Source organism: Ochotona princeps, chromosome 7 (genome assembly GCF_030435755.1).
Source record: "Ochotona princeps isolate mOchPri1 chromosome 7, mOchPri1.hap1, whole genome shotgun sequence".
Classification (NCBI taxonomy): domain Eukaryota; kingdom Metazoa; phylum Chordata; class Mammalia; order Lagomorpha; family Ochotonidae; genus Ochotona; species Ochotona princeps.
Window position 1 is genome coordinate 28,656,609 of NC_080838.1, and position 15,501 is coordinate 28,672,109.

Consider the following 15,501-nt stretch of genomic DNA (forward strand, 5'->3'; position numbering starts at 1 on the left):
ATTGTGACCAATTTGAAAGACAGACTGTGTTCTTGGCTCCTGGTTTTGGCAGCCCAGTTCCAGACATGACCAGTGTCTGCAGAGTAAATGAGCATACAGGACATGGGCACTCTCTCTTGCCCTACTTTACCTCTCTCTTTTTCCTTTCTCTCCTTCTATTCTTTCTTTCTTTCTTTCTCTCTCTCTCTCACCTCTTTCTGTTCGCTCCCTTTTTCCTCTGCCTTTCCAATAAGTTTAAAATTCCAACCTGTACTTTACTTTCTTTTTAAGATTTATTTATTTTTATTTTATTTTTTATTGGAAAGTCAGAAATACAGAGAGGATGAGAGACAGAGAAGATCCTCTGTCAGCTGATTCACTCTCCAAGCTGCAGCAACAGCCAGAGCTGAGCCAGTCCGAAGCCAGGAGCCTGGAGCCTCTTCTAGGTCTCCCATGTGGGGCTGGGATTCCAAGTCCTTGGGCCATCCTCCATCACTTTTCCAGGCAGAAAGCAGGGAGCTGGATGGGAAGCAGGGCCACCGGGATTAGAGCCAGCATTTGCAAGGCCAGGACTTCAGCTACAAGGTTACCGTGCCAGGCCCTAAACTGTGCTTTCAATGTGTTCTTCTAAACTCCATCTAAAATCTCAAAAGAGATTTTAAATGGCTATGATAGAAATCTTGGCACTGTAAGTTCACTCCTCTTAATAGTATATTATCACTGCATTTTGTTTCTGTGAAGGTAATATTAAATCAAAGTACAATTATATGAGCTGCGTATTGAAAATTTCAAATTTTAATTTTGTTATTTGTCAAAATGAACGTTATTACATACATATGTATGTGTTCTAAAATGAAAGTTATGAAGTAATTTTAATATAATAAGATTTACAAAATAACTTTCAAATGTCTGGGAATGCATTCAAGCTCCTAATTATTTCTTTAATTAACCATGCTTGTGATTCCAAAGTCAGAAAAACTTCTAAGGAATATACCACATTAAAAGGGTTAATTGTTTTACTTTTCTTCTTTCACAAAACAATATTTTAAAAATGAGATATTCACTGTGAATTGTTGGATATGCTTTTTTCCCTTAATTCCAATATTGATAACATTATATTCAATAAAATGGAAAGGATGAGGCAGAAATATGCTTTTCAACCACTAGCTTTAGATTCAGGCTTACTAAAAAGTATAATTGATTTGTAACTGCAACTTATATCAATACTCAATATATTAAAGATATATTTGAAATGTTAAGAAACAATATTCTCATCTACAGTTCCCCACTGGATGTATATGCATATATTCATGTATAGGTGACACTTAGAAAGTTTTTGTCAGCCCTGATTTGCCTTTCATTGTGTATCTTAATTAGCTTTTACCTTACTTAATTTTTTAAGCACAAGGGAGGGCATGTATACTATTTAAAAGAAAATCTAATCTTATTACACTTAAACATGATTAAGGGACATAATGTGTCATGAAAAATATTCCTACATCAAGTATTGCTTCACACCAATTCATCTCCTGTCATATTTGGACTCAGTCAATTTCAAAGCATTATTTCTTTGTAGGAGATTGTAATGTGCTACCCTAACAGAGGAAGAACTGTGAGACCAAAAACAAGCTTTAAACATGATATGGATTTATGACAACATCAGGTGCTCTGTCCCACTCCTCCCCTCATCTTCTTAAAAAGAACACAAGTGAAGCACCTGGGATAATTTTAGGTTCTTATCCCTCTGGGAATGGTACTGTAGTAATCTACTAACAAGTTTTACTACCTGGAATTTATTTGCGATTTATTTCTCTCAGCCTTTGAGAATTTCTCATTCTCAGAGTAATTCACGTGTACTCAAATATGCATGTTGATAAACTTCTGTTTCCTTTTATCTTGTTAATCCTTCTTTTGCTAAGAGGATCCTCCCAACTAAGAACCTGTTGCTGAAGCAAAAAAAAGACCCCTCTACTGCTTTTTTTTTTACATCTGTATCCCCACCAACACCAGTTGATTCTGTACAGGAATATCGTTTCCTTCCAAAGGACAAAAGCTGGCTTAGAAGGTTTCACAATTAGCACAAGACTCTGAGAGCTCTCTTTATTCATTAAGAAAATTACCCATTCCTTAAATGTACTAACAATTGCCATGAAGTTTTTGTCTATCCATGAAAAGAAGGAAATTTTTTATTAGCTCACAGTTAACAATGAGCCTATCAAGTACTTCAGTAGGTCAGTTAAACAACAGTAATATTTATTTTAGACACCAGAATTAGATTATGATTCTCTTATTTTTCTTAAGTGTGAAATAAAAAAGTTTTATTGGTTTTGTATATAGGTCCTGAGATTTACTCTCCCAACTCTTGGACTTTCCAAGGGAAAGGACTGTGCTTATAGTTGGTGAGACTCTAAGTTACTCCTACTGGTATATGCTAATAAGGTGACTCATAGTATATCCCTAAATAATTTGTGTTCATGTGGTGACTCAGGAAGGAGGCTCATTATATCTGAAAGACAAATCGTATGATTAGAGGTTGATCTTTGCACCAACAAATAACAGCCCAACCTGGGGATGGGGAGAAAAAGAAAGAAAGTGGCTGGAGAAGGAATTCAACCACCTGGACAATAAAGTGTTAATATGTTTCCAGATAAGGAAAATGCTGCAGTATTTTCCAGTTACATCCTAGGGAAATAAAACCTGAATAGTAATGCTTGAGGAGGAGAAGGAAGCAGAGGTTGTGGTCATGTAATTCTTTAGTTCAGCTCCTTCAGGATTTCCTGCTACCAAACAGATGAAATATGAATGTTTTATCAAGACATTCCAGTTGCAGAAAATGTCATTGCAAAAGAAATTCCCACATTAATCTGTCACTGTTCCTTGGATATGTCAGTCATTCCAGGCCCAAGATCAACACGCCCAATCATCTGCTTCAATCACCTCTTGAACAATTGTTGACTCTCTTCTCTTCAAAACAATAGGTGTTTCTGAATGCTTACTCTGTGCTAGGCACTTTAGGTCAACAACTATGCATTCTTCTGGTTTTTGTTTGTTTGTTTTCGGTTTAGCTTGTTTTTATTGGAAAAGCAAATCCACAGAAAGAAGGAGAAACAAAAAGAAAAATTATCCATCCACTGGGTCACTCCCTAAGTGGCCACAATTGCCAGAGATGAGCCGATCTCAAATCAGGAGTCAGGTGCTTTTCCAAGTTTCCCACATGGGTGCAGAGTCCCAAAGCTTTGGGCTGTCCTCCACCACCCTCCCAGGCCACAAGCAAGGAATTTGATGGGAGGTTGAGCAGCCTGGACATGACCTGTTGCCATATGGGATCCCAGCTCAAACCAGGCAATGATGCACAAAGGACAGCAAGATACAGGACATGGGTCTGATCCACTTTACCACTGAGCAACAGTGGGTCAAGTCCTGTAATTGAGTGTATAGTGATGAATAAGAGTCAAGATCCTGGATACAGTGGAATTCAAACCTCATGAAAGTCAAGAAAACAGGATAGCTATTCCTGCGAAATCCGGGAGTCAAATGGGGAGAGAATCAATATCCTGAATGAAATACATCTGATGAATTGGGTGAAGAAAGTGCAAAGGAAGATACAGTTGGAACTTCAGTCCCATTAAGGACAGGTGATATTTCTTTCTCTTAAGGTTCGGCTTACTCACTTTGTTTTAATATTTCTACCACTTGTTAAGCCTTACTGTGTTTCTGGAACAGGAACAAATTATTGCACATGTTGTTATTGTTTATCATAAATATTTGATAGTCTGGTGGGGATTCTGTTTTCAAATAATACTGGGGTTAAATAAACATCAATTTTTTTTCTTATTAACCCAATGTTTGTGTTGATAGTAAGGAATAAATTTTGATTGTATATACTTTTTATGACAATATATTATATATCTATTAAGGTTATAGAATGATTTGACTAATTTGCATTAGTTTCTCCAATATTACTCTACTAAATAATTTTTTCTGATAGATTCCAGATAAATTATACACAGCTGGAGTTGATGATCCTGAACTTTCAAAAATTCTTTGAATATGAACTCTATTCTTTTGTCTTATAGGCAGCTTTACAATTGTACATATGAGAACTGATAGTTGCACTTAATTTTGAAGACTTGAAACAAAAACAAGTGCTCATTTATTTAAACAGCAAGGTTGAGAGAGACAGATCAACTACCTACTGGTTCACTCTTCTAGTTGCCACAACAGCCAGGGCTGGGCTAGGCTGAGGTCAGAAGCTTGGATTCCATCAAGGTCACCCATATTTGTATTTCAAATATTTTTGACTACCTTCCCAGGCGCATTCACAGGAAACTGAGAATGGAGCAGCTGAGACATGAACTGAAGTCCCTGTGGGATGCCCGCAGAGCAGGCAGCTCCTGAACCCCCGAACCACAATGTCTGCTCTAATGTTTAACTGTTAAGTATTAAAATATCTCTTTCTGTAGCATTTCTAATTGGTCTATTTTATATTGAATTTTCAGATTTTCTTTTTTACTAACTTCCTACAGCTATTTAAAATTTTTATGATTTTGGAAGAAGATGTAAGAATGTATTACCAGATTTCATGAATCCCATTCCAAAAATTTGGCTAATGTCTTCTTTTCAGATAAAAGAAAAAGCACATAGTCTCAGGAATATTTATGTCTCAGGAAAATTGGATCGTAAGAGTTATGACATAATGAATTAATTAAATATAAATCACTTAGTGATTTTCAGTTTATCTTAAAGCTAAAAGAATAAATTTAGTTTTTCAGGGAAATTTATTTTATAAAAGGTTACTTTTGCCTAATTATTATTAAGCCATTCATCTTTGGATTCCATACTTCAGAGTTCGTAGAATGCAGGTAAATGTGCTTTTCTAATTTTCTGATGTAGATATGATTCACTATAGGAAGGGATCTACCTGAATATTTTCATTAAAGATAGAATTCCAGGAAAAGTTATGCTGAAATAAATGACACATTTTCGATCCAATGCTTAAAGATCATAGCTTGAACCAGCTTGAAGTAATAGGATTTCTAAGGCGAGAAGGCAAATGCAATTTCTTTTTCAGCAGATTGCTACTTTTCCAAAGTCACTTTGGAAATCAGTTGCCACCATTATCCACAATTACTCCATTACAAGCTAAATGTTTTGCGTCTTTCCTTGAAGTCGGTTGTGAAGGGGTAAACATGAGGTATTCAAGTCTCACACTGTTAAAAAAAAATGATTTCTCCTGGAGGTCCCCTTTGGTGTCCACTCGCACACATGGAGGAATCAGTGGTCCAGGTCCAGACAGGAGCAACTCAAAGGAGGACTCGAGGCCGTCAACGACCTAGCAGAACTTAGCATTTGCAGAAATCAGGGATGCCAGACTGCTTCATTACAAAGAAATAAGCCTCCTCTTTCCTGTATGTCGGAATCTCTATAATAATTGAGACTCTACCCTGATAACACAAAGATATTCTTGATTCTATTAGAGAATCTTTCCTCTTTTAAAGCAATTACACCTCCTCTTTTCCCTAAATCAGAAACAATATTCGATAGTAATTCAGTATCGCAGCTGATGAGTTACACACACTCAAATAGCTGAGATTATATGTAATCTAAATACGGCAAAAAATCAAGTTACTTTTTATTATATTTCATTGTATTATGTATACTATGTTTTGTATTATATGAGTATTTATTGTAACTTTATAGAGCTGTTGTTATGGCAACCACAAAATGATTACTACAAAATCATTCTACAATTGCATAAAATACATATAGGGAAAAAGCAGAAAAATTCAAATAAGGTTCTATCTGCAATATTTTTATGTATTTTAAGAAGTGTTTCATCGGGCCCAGTGCCATATCCTAGTGGCTAAAGTTCTCACCTTGCATACACCAGGATGCCATATAGGCACCGGTTTATGTCCCGGTGCTCCATTTTCCTTCCAGGTCCCTATTTGTGGTGTGGGAAGGCAGTCGAGGACGGCCCAAAGCTTTGGGATCCTGCACCAATATGGGAAAGAAAGAAGAACCTCCTGGCTTCAGCTGAGCTCAGTTCCAGGTGTTGCAACCACTTGGGGAATAAACCAGCCGATAGAAGATTTTTTTCTCTGTCTCTCCTTCTTTCTATAAATCTGAATTTCCAATAAAAATAAATAAATATTTTTAAAAATGAAAAAGAGGAAGTGGTCCCTCCCCGTTGTTTGGTGTACAAAAATGTTTATTAACTTTGATGGGATTACTGGAGATCCAAAAGCAGAATACCCTAATACTTTTGTATAATCCAGGCCAAGAGCCTAGAAACAGATTTACCAATAGTTGACTCTTCTTCTCTTTCACGATGCACCTTGAGTTTCAAGGTATCTTCATATCTGCTTCTATGTTTAAGATTCTTGCATAAACAGCATTTTCAGAAGTATATACAGCAGAGAAGTGTTACGTTCAAGTCTATGTCATTATCCTCAAGAGATTGGCCATACACATCTTAGTTTAAAAACTTCCTTGATAGTATGCTTAAGCCTAATTCTCCTACTTCAGGAACCTATTTTAGGGCCCGGCACAATAGCATAGCGGTTAAAGTCCTCGCCTTGAATGCACCAGGATCCCATATGGATGCCGGTTCTAATCCCGGCAGCTCCACTTCCCATCCAGCTCCCTGACTGTGGCCTGGGAAAGCAGTTGAGGACTGCCCAAAGCTTTGGGACCCTGTCCCCGCATGGGAGACCCGGAGACAGCTCCTGGCTCCTGACTTCGGAATGGCTCAGCTCCAGCCGTTGTAGCTGCTTGGGAAGTGAACAATCGGATGGAAGGTCTTCCTCTCTGACTCTCCTTCTCTCTGTATATCTGCCTTTCCAATGATAATAAATAATAAATCTTTTTAAAAAGAACCTATTTTAATTAGATGGGGTTATTATAAGGTTCTGCTTCTGCCTTCATTATGTTTAAAATAGTGTCTAACAATTTGATACCATGGTAGAAAAAAACACCAGATAATTAGAAATCAGAAAAAAAAGGTTACTGAAGTAAAGCAGGGAGTTCCTGGAAGGGATTAAGTTTACAATGATTGCAGCTAAATAAGGAGAGAGATAGAAATTTAATAATTTTTTAAGATTTATTTATTTTTATTGAAAAGTCAGATATACAGAGAGGAGGAGAGATAGAAAGGAAGGTCTTCCATCACTCCCCAAGTGAGCACAATGGCTGGAGCTGAGCCAATTTGTAGCCAGGGGCCAAGAACTTCTTCCAGGTCTTCCACAAATATAATTCTTTGCAGGGAAAATAGGAAGGACATTATAATGGAAAGATAATGAAAACTCAGAAAATGGTTCAAAACTTAAAATGATTAATTTTTGTAAATACTTGAAAATTTTCAAAATGCGCTTCTTTCCTGACCACCTAAGCTATTAATCCCAGTGGCCAGCAATGAAGTACAGTGAGTAAAGACATAGCCTCTAACAGTAAATATTGTGCCAGTTGAAGTCCTGGCTGCTGAACTTTCTGCCAGCTCGTTGTTAGAATGCTGGGGAAAGCAATGAAAGGTGATCCAAGTACTCAAGTTTATGCCTCTCATGTAGAAGACTTGGAGAGAGTTACAGGCTTCTGGTGTCTGCCTGGCTCAGCCCTGGCTATTGCTTCCTGGTAGAAAACGACCAAATAGGTGGAAAACCTGTTGCTTTGCCTTCCTGATTACCTGGTTCACATAAACAGACGAATACACAGATTTTTTTCATGCTTGAATTTATTACTCTGAAAATTACTTTGCTGGAAAGAAAATTAAAATACAATCAACAGACAAGTTAGCATAGTCCTACATGCTTAGCTCAACAAGAAAGACAGTTTTGAGCAAGTGAAAATTTCAATTAAATTCTAAAAATTTAACTGTATTGTTAGTGCTCTATTTTTTTTTCCTTTGGCTGTGCTAAGAATTTACTTGGATTACTTCAAATAACAAAAATACAAATACAAAAAGCCTCCAAGTTCTGGTGATGTTCCTGATAATTATTAATTGCAATTCCTTATGCAACAGCTGAGTGAGTACCCCTAAAACTTCAGAGACTTCAGTAGTAAAATGGAGATGGAATTGCCTGTTGAAATGATTAAAGAAAAAGGTTGTTTTAAAGATTTATTTATTTTTATTGCAAAATTAGATATACAGAGAGGAGGAGAGACAGAGGGGAAGATCTTCCATTTGCAGTTTCATCCCCAGGTGGCCACAATGGCTAGAGCTGAGCTGATCTGAGTCCAGGAACCTCGTCCAAGTCTACCACATAGGTACGGGGTCCCAAAACTTCAGGCCATCCTTGACTGCTTTCCCAGGCCACAAGAAGGAAGCAAGGCCACTGGGACATGAACTAGCATCCATATAGGATCCTGGTTTGTGTAAGGCGAGGACTTTTTTTTTTTTTAAAGATTTTATTGTTATTGGAAAGCTGGATATACAGAGAGGAGGAGAGACAGAGAGGAAAATCTTCCATCCGATGTTTCACTCCCCAAGTGAGTTGCAACGGGCCAATGCGTGCCGATCCGAAGCTGGGACCAGGAACCTCTTCTGGGTCTCCCATGCGGGTGCAGTGTCCCAAAGCTTTGGGCCGTCCTCGACTGCTTTCCCAGGCCACAAGCAGGGAGCTAGATGGGAAGTGGAGCTGCCGGGATAAGAACCGGCGCCCATATGGGATCCCAGAGCTTTCAAGGCGAGGACTTTAGCCGCTAGGCCACGCCGCTGGGCCCAAGGCGAGGACTTTTGCCACTAGGCTGTAACGATGGGCCCTAAAGTAAAAGTTTACAGGAAAAAAAAAAAAAAAGAGGACATTTGGATTAGTTACATAACTTATGCATACCATGCACTAACTTCCTCTCTAATCTATACAAAAATGTCTCTTTTCATTTTTTATGTATGTAAAAGGAACATATATGATGTTTTGTAGCTACAGTTTTGAGAGTATAACAATACTTGCCACCCTGAATCTTCTTTTCTTCTTTTTCTATTAATTTTTAAGACATAGTTTTAATTTAGTCTATTCTTACAAGATTAACTTTCCATTAAATAAGGAATTCAAGTTGTAGTAACTAGAAAAGCCACTCTTTTTCAAGAATATAGACACTATCCAGAAACAATAATCAAATCTCAAAACGTTAAAATGTTAATTTTAGTCATATATGTGATTTTTGTACTCTGTGTATTAGTAACAACAAATCTAGGAAAAAATATTTGTTTTTGGGAACTGACTTATCTCACTAAGCACAATGGTCTTTAGTTGCATCATTTTGTTGCAAAAGACAGAATTCTATTTTGTTTAATGGCCAAGTATTATTCTACCATATACACATATCAATTTTTTAAATCCAGTCAATAATTGATTGTCAGCTATGTTCATTTCATATCTTAGCTATTGTGAGAAGAGCTGCAATAAACAATGGGGCAACAGATAACTCTTTCATATTCTGATTTCATTTTCTTTGAATAAATTCCCAGGAGTAAATGGGTGGATCATATGGCAGATCTGTTTCCAGATTGGCAGGGCATCTCTATACTGTTTTCTGTAACAGATGTACTTTCCCTCCAACATTGTGTTAGAAACCTGTTTTCCCACATCCTCACCAGAGGACGTTAATCTATGAACCTCATTGGGGTTTTTATTTGTACCTCTATAATGTCTAATGATGCTGTGACATGTAACCCTATATTTATAGCACCCCAATTCATAATAGTAGGCATGGAAGCACCCAGATGCCCATCAAAAGAGGAATAGATAAAAAAAACTGCAATATATCTATTCTGTGGAATAGTACACAGCCTTTAAAATAAAATTTAGACCATTTGCAACAAAATGTCCCAACTAGAAACCTTTATGCTCAGCGAACTAAGGCAATCCTGGAAGGACAAATAACATATATTCTTTCTGAAATAAGATGACATTCATGCAAAATACAAAACAAACATATATGCATATATGTATAATATCATATATATATACACAAGGGCACACATACATAGATGGACTGTGTAATGGAGACTGGTATACTGAGACGTGAAGGTATGTCACAGTAGGTTTCTCTACCTTCAAATAAAAGAGAATTCCCAGTAAAACAGCAAATGTAACTTAATAATTGGTACTAAATTTTCTGCCATGATAAACTTAAATAGCTGAATGTTAAAACCGTAACTGTTACTAAAAGACTATACTACTGTAATGATATGGGGGAAAATGGTGGTATGGAAAATGGGGGAGGAGAAGGTGGAGGGGAAAGGAAGAATCCTTTTACTTATAAACATGCATCATGGAAAATGATAATTTAAAATAAATAAAAATAAAACAATCTTCTGAGTTTCATCTAAAAACTAGGCAACTGAAACCAGAAGTAAATTAGTTGGATCATAAACTTGTCTGCGCTCGGCTTATAACAATCTCAAATTAGACTGATGATAAATACATATATATATATACACACACACGTTAACTAAAATGATAAATTCAGATAGTAGAGATTACAAATTCAATTTCTCATAGGAGTGGCTATATTTTCTAGTCATATCTACTCTGCTATATGCACATATGTTTATAAAGGGATGAATATACTGAGGAGGTGATTCACTTTCTACATCATAGATAGCTTAGAGACATTAGGAAGTCTATTATCAATGAACTGAGCACATTATTACATGATATACTTAGTTGTAAAGAAATAAACAGATGAAAAAAGGAGTAAAACATGGTAGTTGGAACCATAATCAGAAGTATTTTCCTTGCAAATGTAAAAGAAAAGTATTTGCAGTTCACGTCAGCAGTCTTTTAAGGAGCTTCTCTCATTCTCCAAAACTGTGCTTTTTGGCATTGTTTTGCTTCAGCTGCAAATCTTTAACTTTCATCAAGAAACACTTGGTCTTTCCCAAGGACTGCTAAGATACTGCTAAAATGCTTGAAAAGCTATTTAAACTGAAGGACAATTTTATTTCTGCCAAGTTTGAGTAAACTGCTATTTTAGAAGGTACTCATTATCAATTTTTAAAAAGTTCTACCAAGATTTATTTGAAAATTGTAAATTACAACAAGCTACAAACAGTTCCATGACTTGATTTTCAAGATACTCAGTGGAATAAATTAAATGCTTTTTTAGAAAGTCAGGACAGAGATCATATTTTCCTAACATTTCATTAATTAACAATAACTGACATGCAAATTAATTCAATTCAGAAATAATTCTTGAATTTAGCTGAGCATACCACAGTTTGAAATAGATGACAAGTCGATGAAAACAGAGCGTTAATTGTTGATAAATATTTTAAATCTAAGATACAAAAGGATTAACAGAAACACTAATTGTATCAATGGTACTATGAATCATGGAAAAGATCACCCAAATACACAAAAAGAAACATTTTTATTTCCTTTCGTTAGAGCAATCTATCAAGAAAAATGTCTCTTCTCTACCCATTTCCTCGCAATATATTTTTTATATGACTGGACCTTGTGGAATAGTAAGTTTTTTTTTTTTTTTACCATAATTCAGTTTTCCTTTTTATAAAACATGTCTCCAGTTTGTACTTACATCATGTAGACATTTTTTGAACATAAAAATCTGGGCACACCAATGCAACTTTCAGTTTACTCAGTAATTTCTGGGAATAGAATGAATTACAAATTTTATAATAATACAGTCCAGGATGTAGAATAGGGTACAGCACTCTCTGTGAAGAGATTGTGTGCCTGGCCAGCAAATCGTTGATTTAGTAAGAGTGACTAAAAGAGGACTAAGTAATAAATGTTGTGAGAAAAGCTATACACCATTTGCTGTTCTTTGTCTTATCAGAGGGGAAACGACTGCCTTTTACAATGTGCCATAACCAATGCACATAAAGATTAGACTTTCATGAAATTAACTTTGCTTTAAAAGATTTAATCACTCAGTGGCATGAGAAATATACTCTTACTAACTTAAAATGAAGGGAATACTGTTGTCCTGGTATTATATAATGGAAAATGAAACTAAACTATAAAAGATTAACAAGTCAAGTAACATTTCTGCTTTTAAAAGATAACACATTCCAAAGCACCATGACATTCGTTCTTACCCAGAAACTTTCCATAGCTCAGTTAGAAACTTTAAATTCTTCTAAATTAGAAGGGCAGTGAATGTTGTGAAATTAGTGTCTTGTATTCCATGAAGATTATTTAGATCTTAAAGATTCAATCTTCTTGAAAGGCAGTGATGAATCCTGAATTCTTGACTTCATGTTTAATAGATATGACACATTTACAAGGAACACAAGATAACGAACATAGCAAGACTTTAACAGGAATCCACAATGCTTTGATCAAATGCTGTCATAATTGGCAAAATAACAGCTAAATTATAATACGACAAGCTATGGTTCACATAACATTCTATTGTTGCTGCTTGTATTCCCACACTTTAAAAAGTTGCATATGAAGGGACAGGCATTTGATCTCATAGTTAAGAGCCTCTGGGAATGCCAGCATCCCACCTTCAGAAACTGCTCAGTTTCCAACTCCAGCTTCCTGCTAACGCAAGCACCAGTCTTGTTTTATGCCGAGAAGTTTCATCAATATGAAATAAACTAAGAATATGTGACTCTGCTATTCAGACTTAAATTGTAAAAACAAATAAGACTTGAACTTTTGTCTCATAGGACATCACAGTGTTAACCAGTAATACATACCATTGCTTCATAACTAAAATTATGTTTGTTTACAAGCTTTACTCTGGACGTGATGAGAAGATAGGTTATTGATCATTATAATCAAACTAATGATAGATTTTCCAGGTAGTAACATAAGAAAAATGAATAAATAGAAAGTGTTTTGAGGCCTATTCGTTACAATCTCTGTAAAGGAAGTAGAAACCGTAAAGCCTAATCTATTACTTAATATAAATTGAAGCTTAACCCTTGACAAAGCATATTTTTGATATAATCTGAAACTATGGCCTATGATATACTGTATACTGTGATTTTTTCAAGAACAATCTGTTAATTAGCCTTAATGTATTCTGAATTGTGCTTTCCCATGAACTAAATCTGTTGAGAATGAATATGCTATTCAGCAAATATACCCATTTCTATCTCACTATAAAATATCATTAATGTTAATTAGGTTTGAAATGGTAAACAAAGACCTGTAATTCCTGAAGGTAATTAAGTTAATTTTCACACAGTTGAAGCCAGTGAGTCACTGTGTAAAATGAATGCAGCTTAATGATTTTTGTATTCCAAATTGAGTTATTTGGAGCAGGTCAAGGTAGGACAGAAGAGATTGCCAAGATTGTTACAATGCTTGAGAAAGTGGTAACCCTTCTTTTATGTGTCCAAATAGAATATGATAAATTAGTACTGGATAGCGTAAAACAACTTGGAATGTCCTCTGAAGAGAGAATGAATACAAAAATCATAGTTTCAAAACACATTTTCAATCAAATTTGAATTTTTTGAAAAATTAAAGAAATCCTAGTCTAGGGTGAGTCCTACACGAATTTTCATAATTGATTTTTGCCATAAACCAAACCAAAATTTTGTATTATTAAGAATGCCTCCTAATTATATAGAATTCACTATTCAATGGCCATTCCACATCAAAAGGTTTTAAAAGAAATAGGCAGACCACAGAGGGGGCACTTATCCTTCATTTACATATCCCTCTAAAAACTTCATAAGCTGATTTATATGGTGTTCCTGCAACATCAGAAAGCTTCATTGTGGCAAGGAAGAGGGAAATGGCGCTTGCTTCAGTGTAATATTTGTACAATGACAACTGGATATTTTTCCATTCTTGCAAGTAGAGCTAAAGGCTTCGGTTGAGGACTGGTATCATCCTAGCATTTATTCCTACACTTTGCAAGGTTCTCAGCCATGTAGTGGTTAGTTAGGCGAGCCAGCATTAACTTCAAGGTTGGTGAGGTGGGGCCACAAGACGCCTTTGTGACTTGTAAAATGAACAGACTTCAAGTCAGCTATTCAGCTGGCTGACATTTTCATTTGGCCACAGTAACCAAGATGAGGTTATGGGGTCCTGACATCAGACTCAATCTGTAAAGATTTGGGATTTGAACTCACTGTAGGGAACTGGAGTCTAAATTTCAGACTTCTAAATTCAGTTCTTCCATGGAATACTTTATTTTTTTTAGATGTATTTTTTTTTTATTGGAAAAGCAGATCAAATTTATGAAAAGGAGATGGAATCCACTGGTTCACTGGTTCACTTCCAAATGGCCACAATGGCCAGAGCTTCTTCTGGGTCTCTGACAGGGTGCAGGGTCTCAAGGCTTTGGAACATCCTCCACTGCTTTCCTAGGCCACAGGCAGAGAGCTGACTGGGAAGTGGAGCAGTCAGTACACAGATCGATTCCCATATGGGACCCCAGTGCTTGCAAGGTGAGGATTTATCCATTGATTCATTGCACCAGGCCTGGGAATATTTTGTTTCTCTATTGCTACCATTATACCTAAAGATCTACTTAAAGAGATAAAAGGATTTCTTATCACCTAGAAAGCACATGTTTCATTTGTTTAATCCACAAGAAATCCCAGTTCAACCATCAACATACACTTTTGAACTTATGCATTGAAATAAACATGACATTTTTCTTTTTTTTCTGTAAACTATTGATTTAAATGATACCTGGAAGTTTGGAGCAGGTCAACGAGTAAGAAAAACCTAACCATTGCATAATGTTTCCCACTTACCTTGGCTTAACTTTCTCTGCCTAGAATTGTCACTGTAATGCTACATTTTTCTACTGAAACCTTTCTCTGAAGGTCCTGTGATTATTCAAATGTCATAGGATTCAGTGCAATTTCCTTATTGATAGCTCAATGTGTTTTTCCTCTGTGCAGCATTTGTAATACTCTGTGCATCGTTTGTAATACGAGCTGCCTGTATATTATAATTCCCACCAGTGCTTGAATTGTGCAATCTGCAGCAAGCAGCAGAGCATCAGGTATGAAATAGGGACTCAGTGAATATATAAAAGTAATGTATTTTTAATGAGCTTTAACAATAATTTTACATATTACAAAAGTCTGAGAATGAATTTTATTCTACTAACATATTGCTTATTTTGGTGTTAGATAATAGAGTCGCAAGTGCACTGCATAAGAATTGTAACGGTGACAATCGATGTTGACCATGTTTCCTATAAACCGCAGTTGACGTTGTTTGAATCTTCTGGGGAAAGTGGTAATGTTGAAAATAAATCAATAAGCTATTTAATATCTATTAGCAGGACACAGCATTCTTCATTTAGCATGTGGTTTAAGTCATCTTAACGTGTGATTTATGTTCCAAGTAGCCGAGCAGAGTCAAGCACAATGACCCTTCTGTTATTTAAAAATGTAATCCTCATGGTCTGGCCAAGACTGTATTTTATATGTAAGATAAATCATGTCACAGAAGGCCCTCAATGTTTAGGCAACATAAATTATGCAGCTCTTATTTAACTGTTGATGCAGCCAAGACAAAATGCACTATTTTATCAGGTTGGCTGCAATATAACAATAACAGAAACACTCAAACCATC

General features: G+C 36.0%; 1 long non-coding RNA gene across 1 annotated transcript in view; it reads right to left on the reverse strand.

Annotated features, from left to right (window-relative positions):
• Positions 1-366: 366 nt before the first annotated feature.
• Positions 367-15,501, reverse strand: part of LOC131480807 (uncharacterized) — a 104,025-nt gene continuing 88,890 nt past the window's right edge. The window contains exon 3 of the long non-coding RNA XR_009245835.1: positions 367-498. This is a non-coding gene — a long non-coding RNA (uncharacterized LOC131480807). The remainder of the gene's footprint in view (positions 499-15,501) is intronic.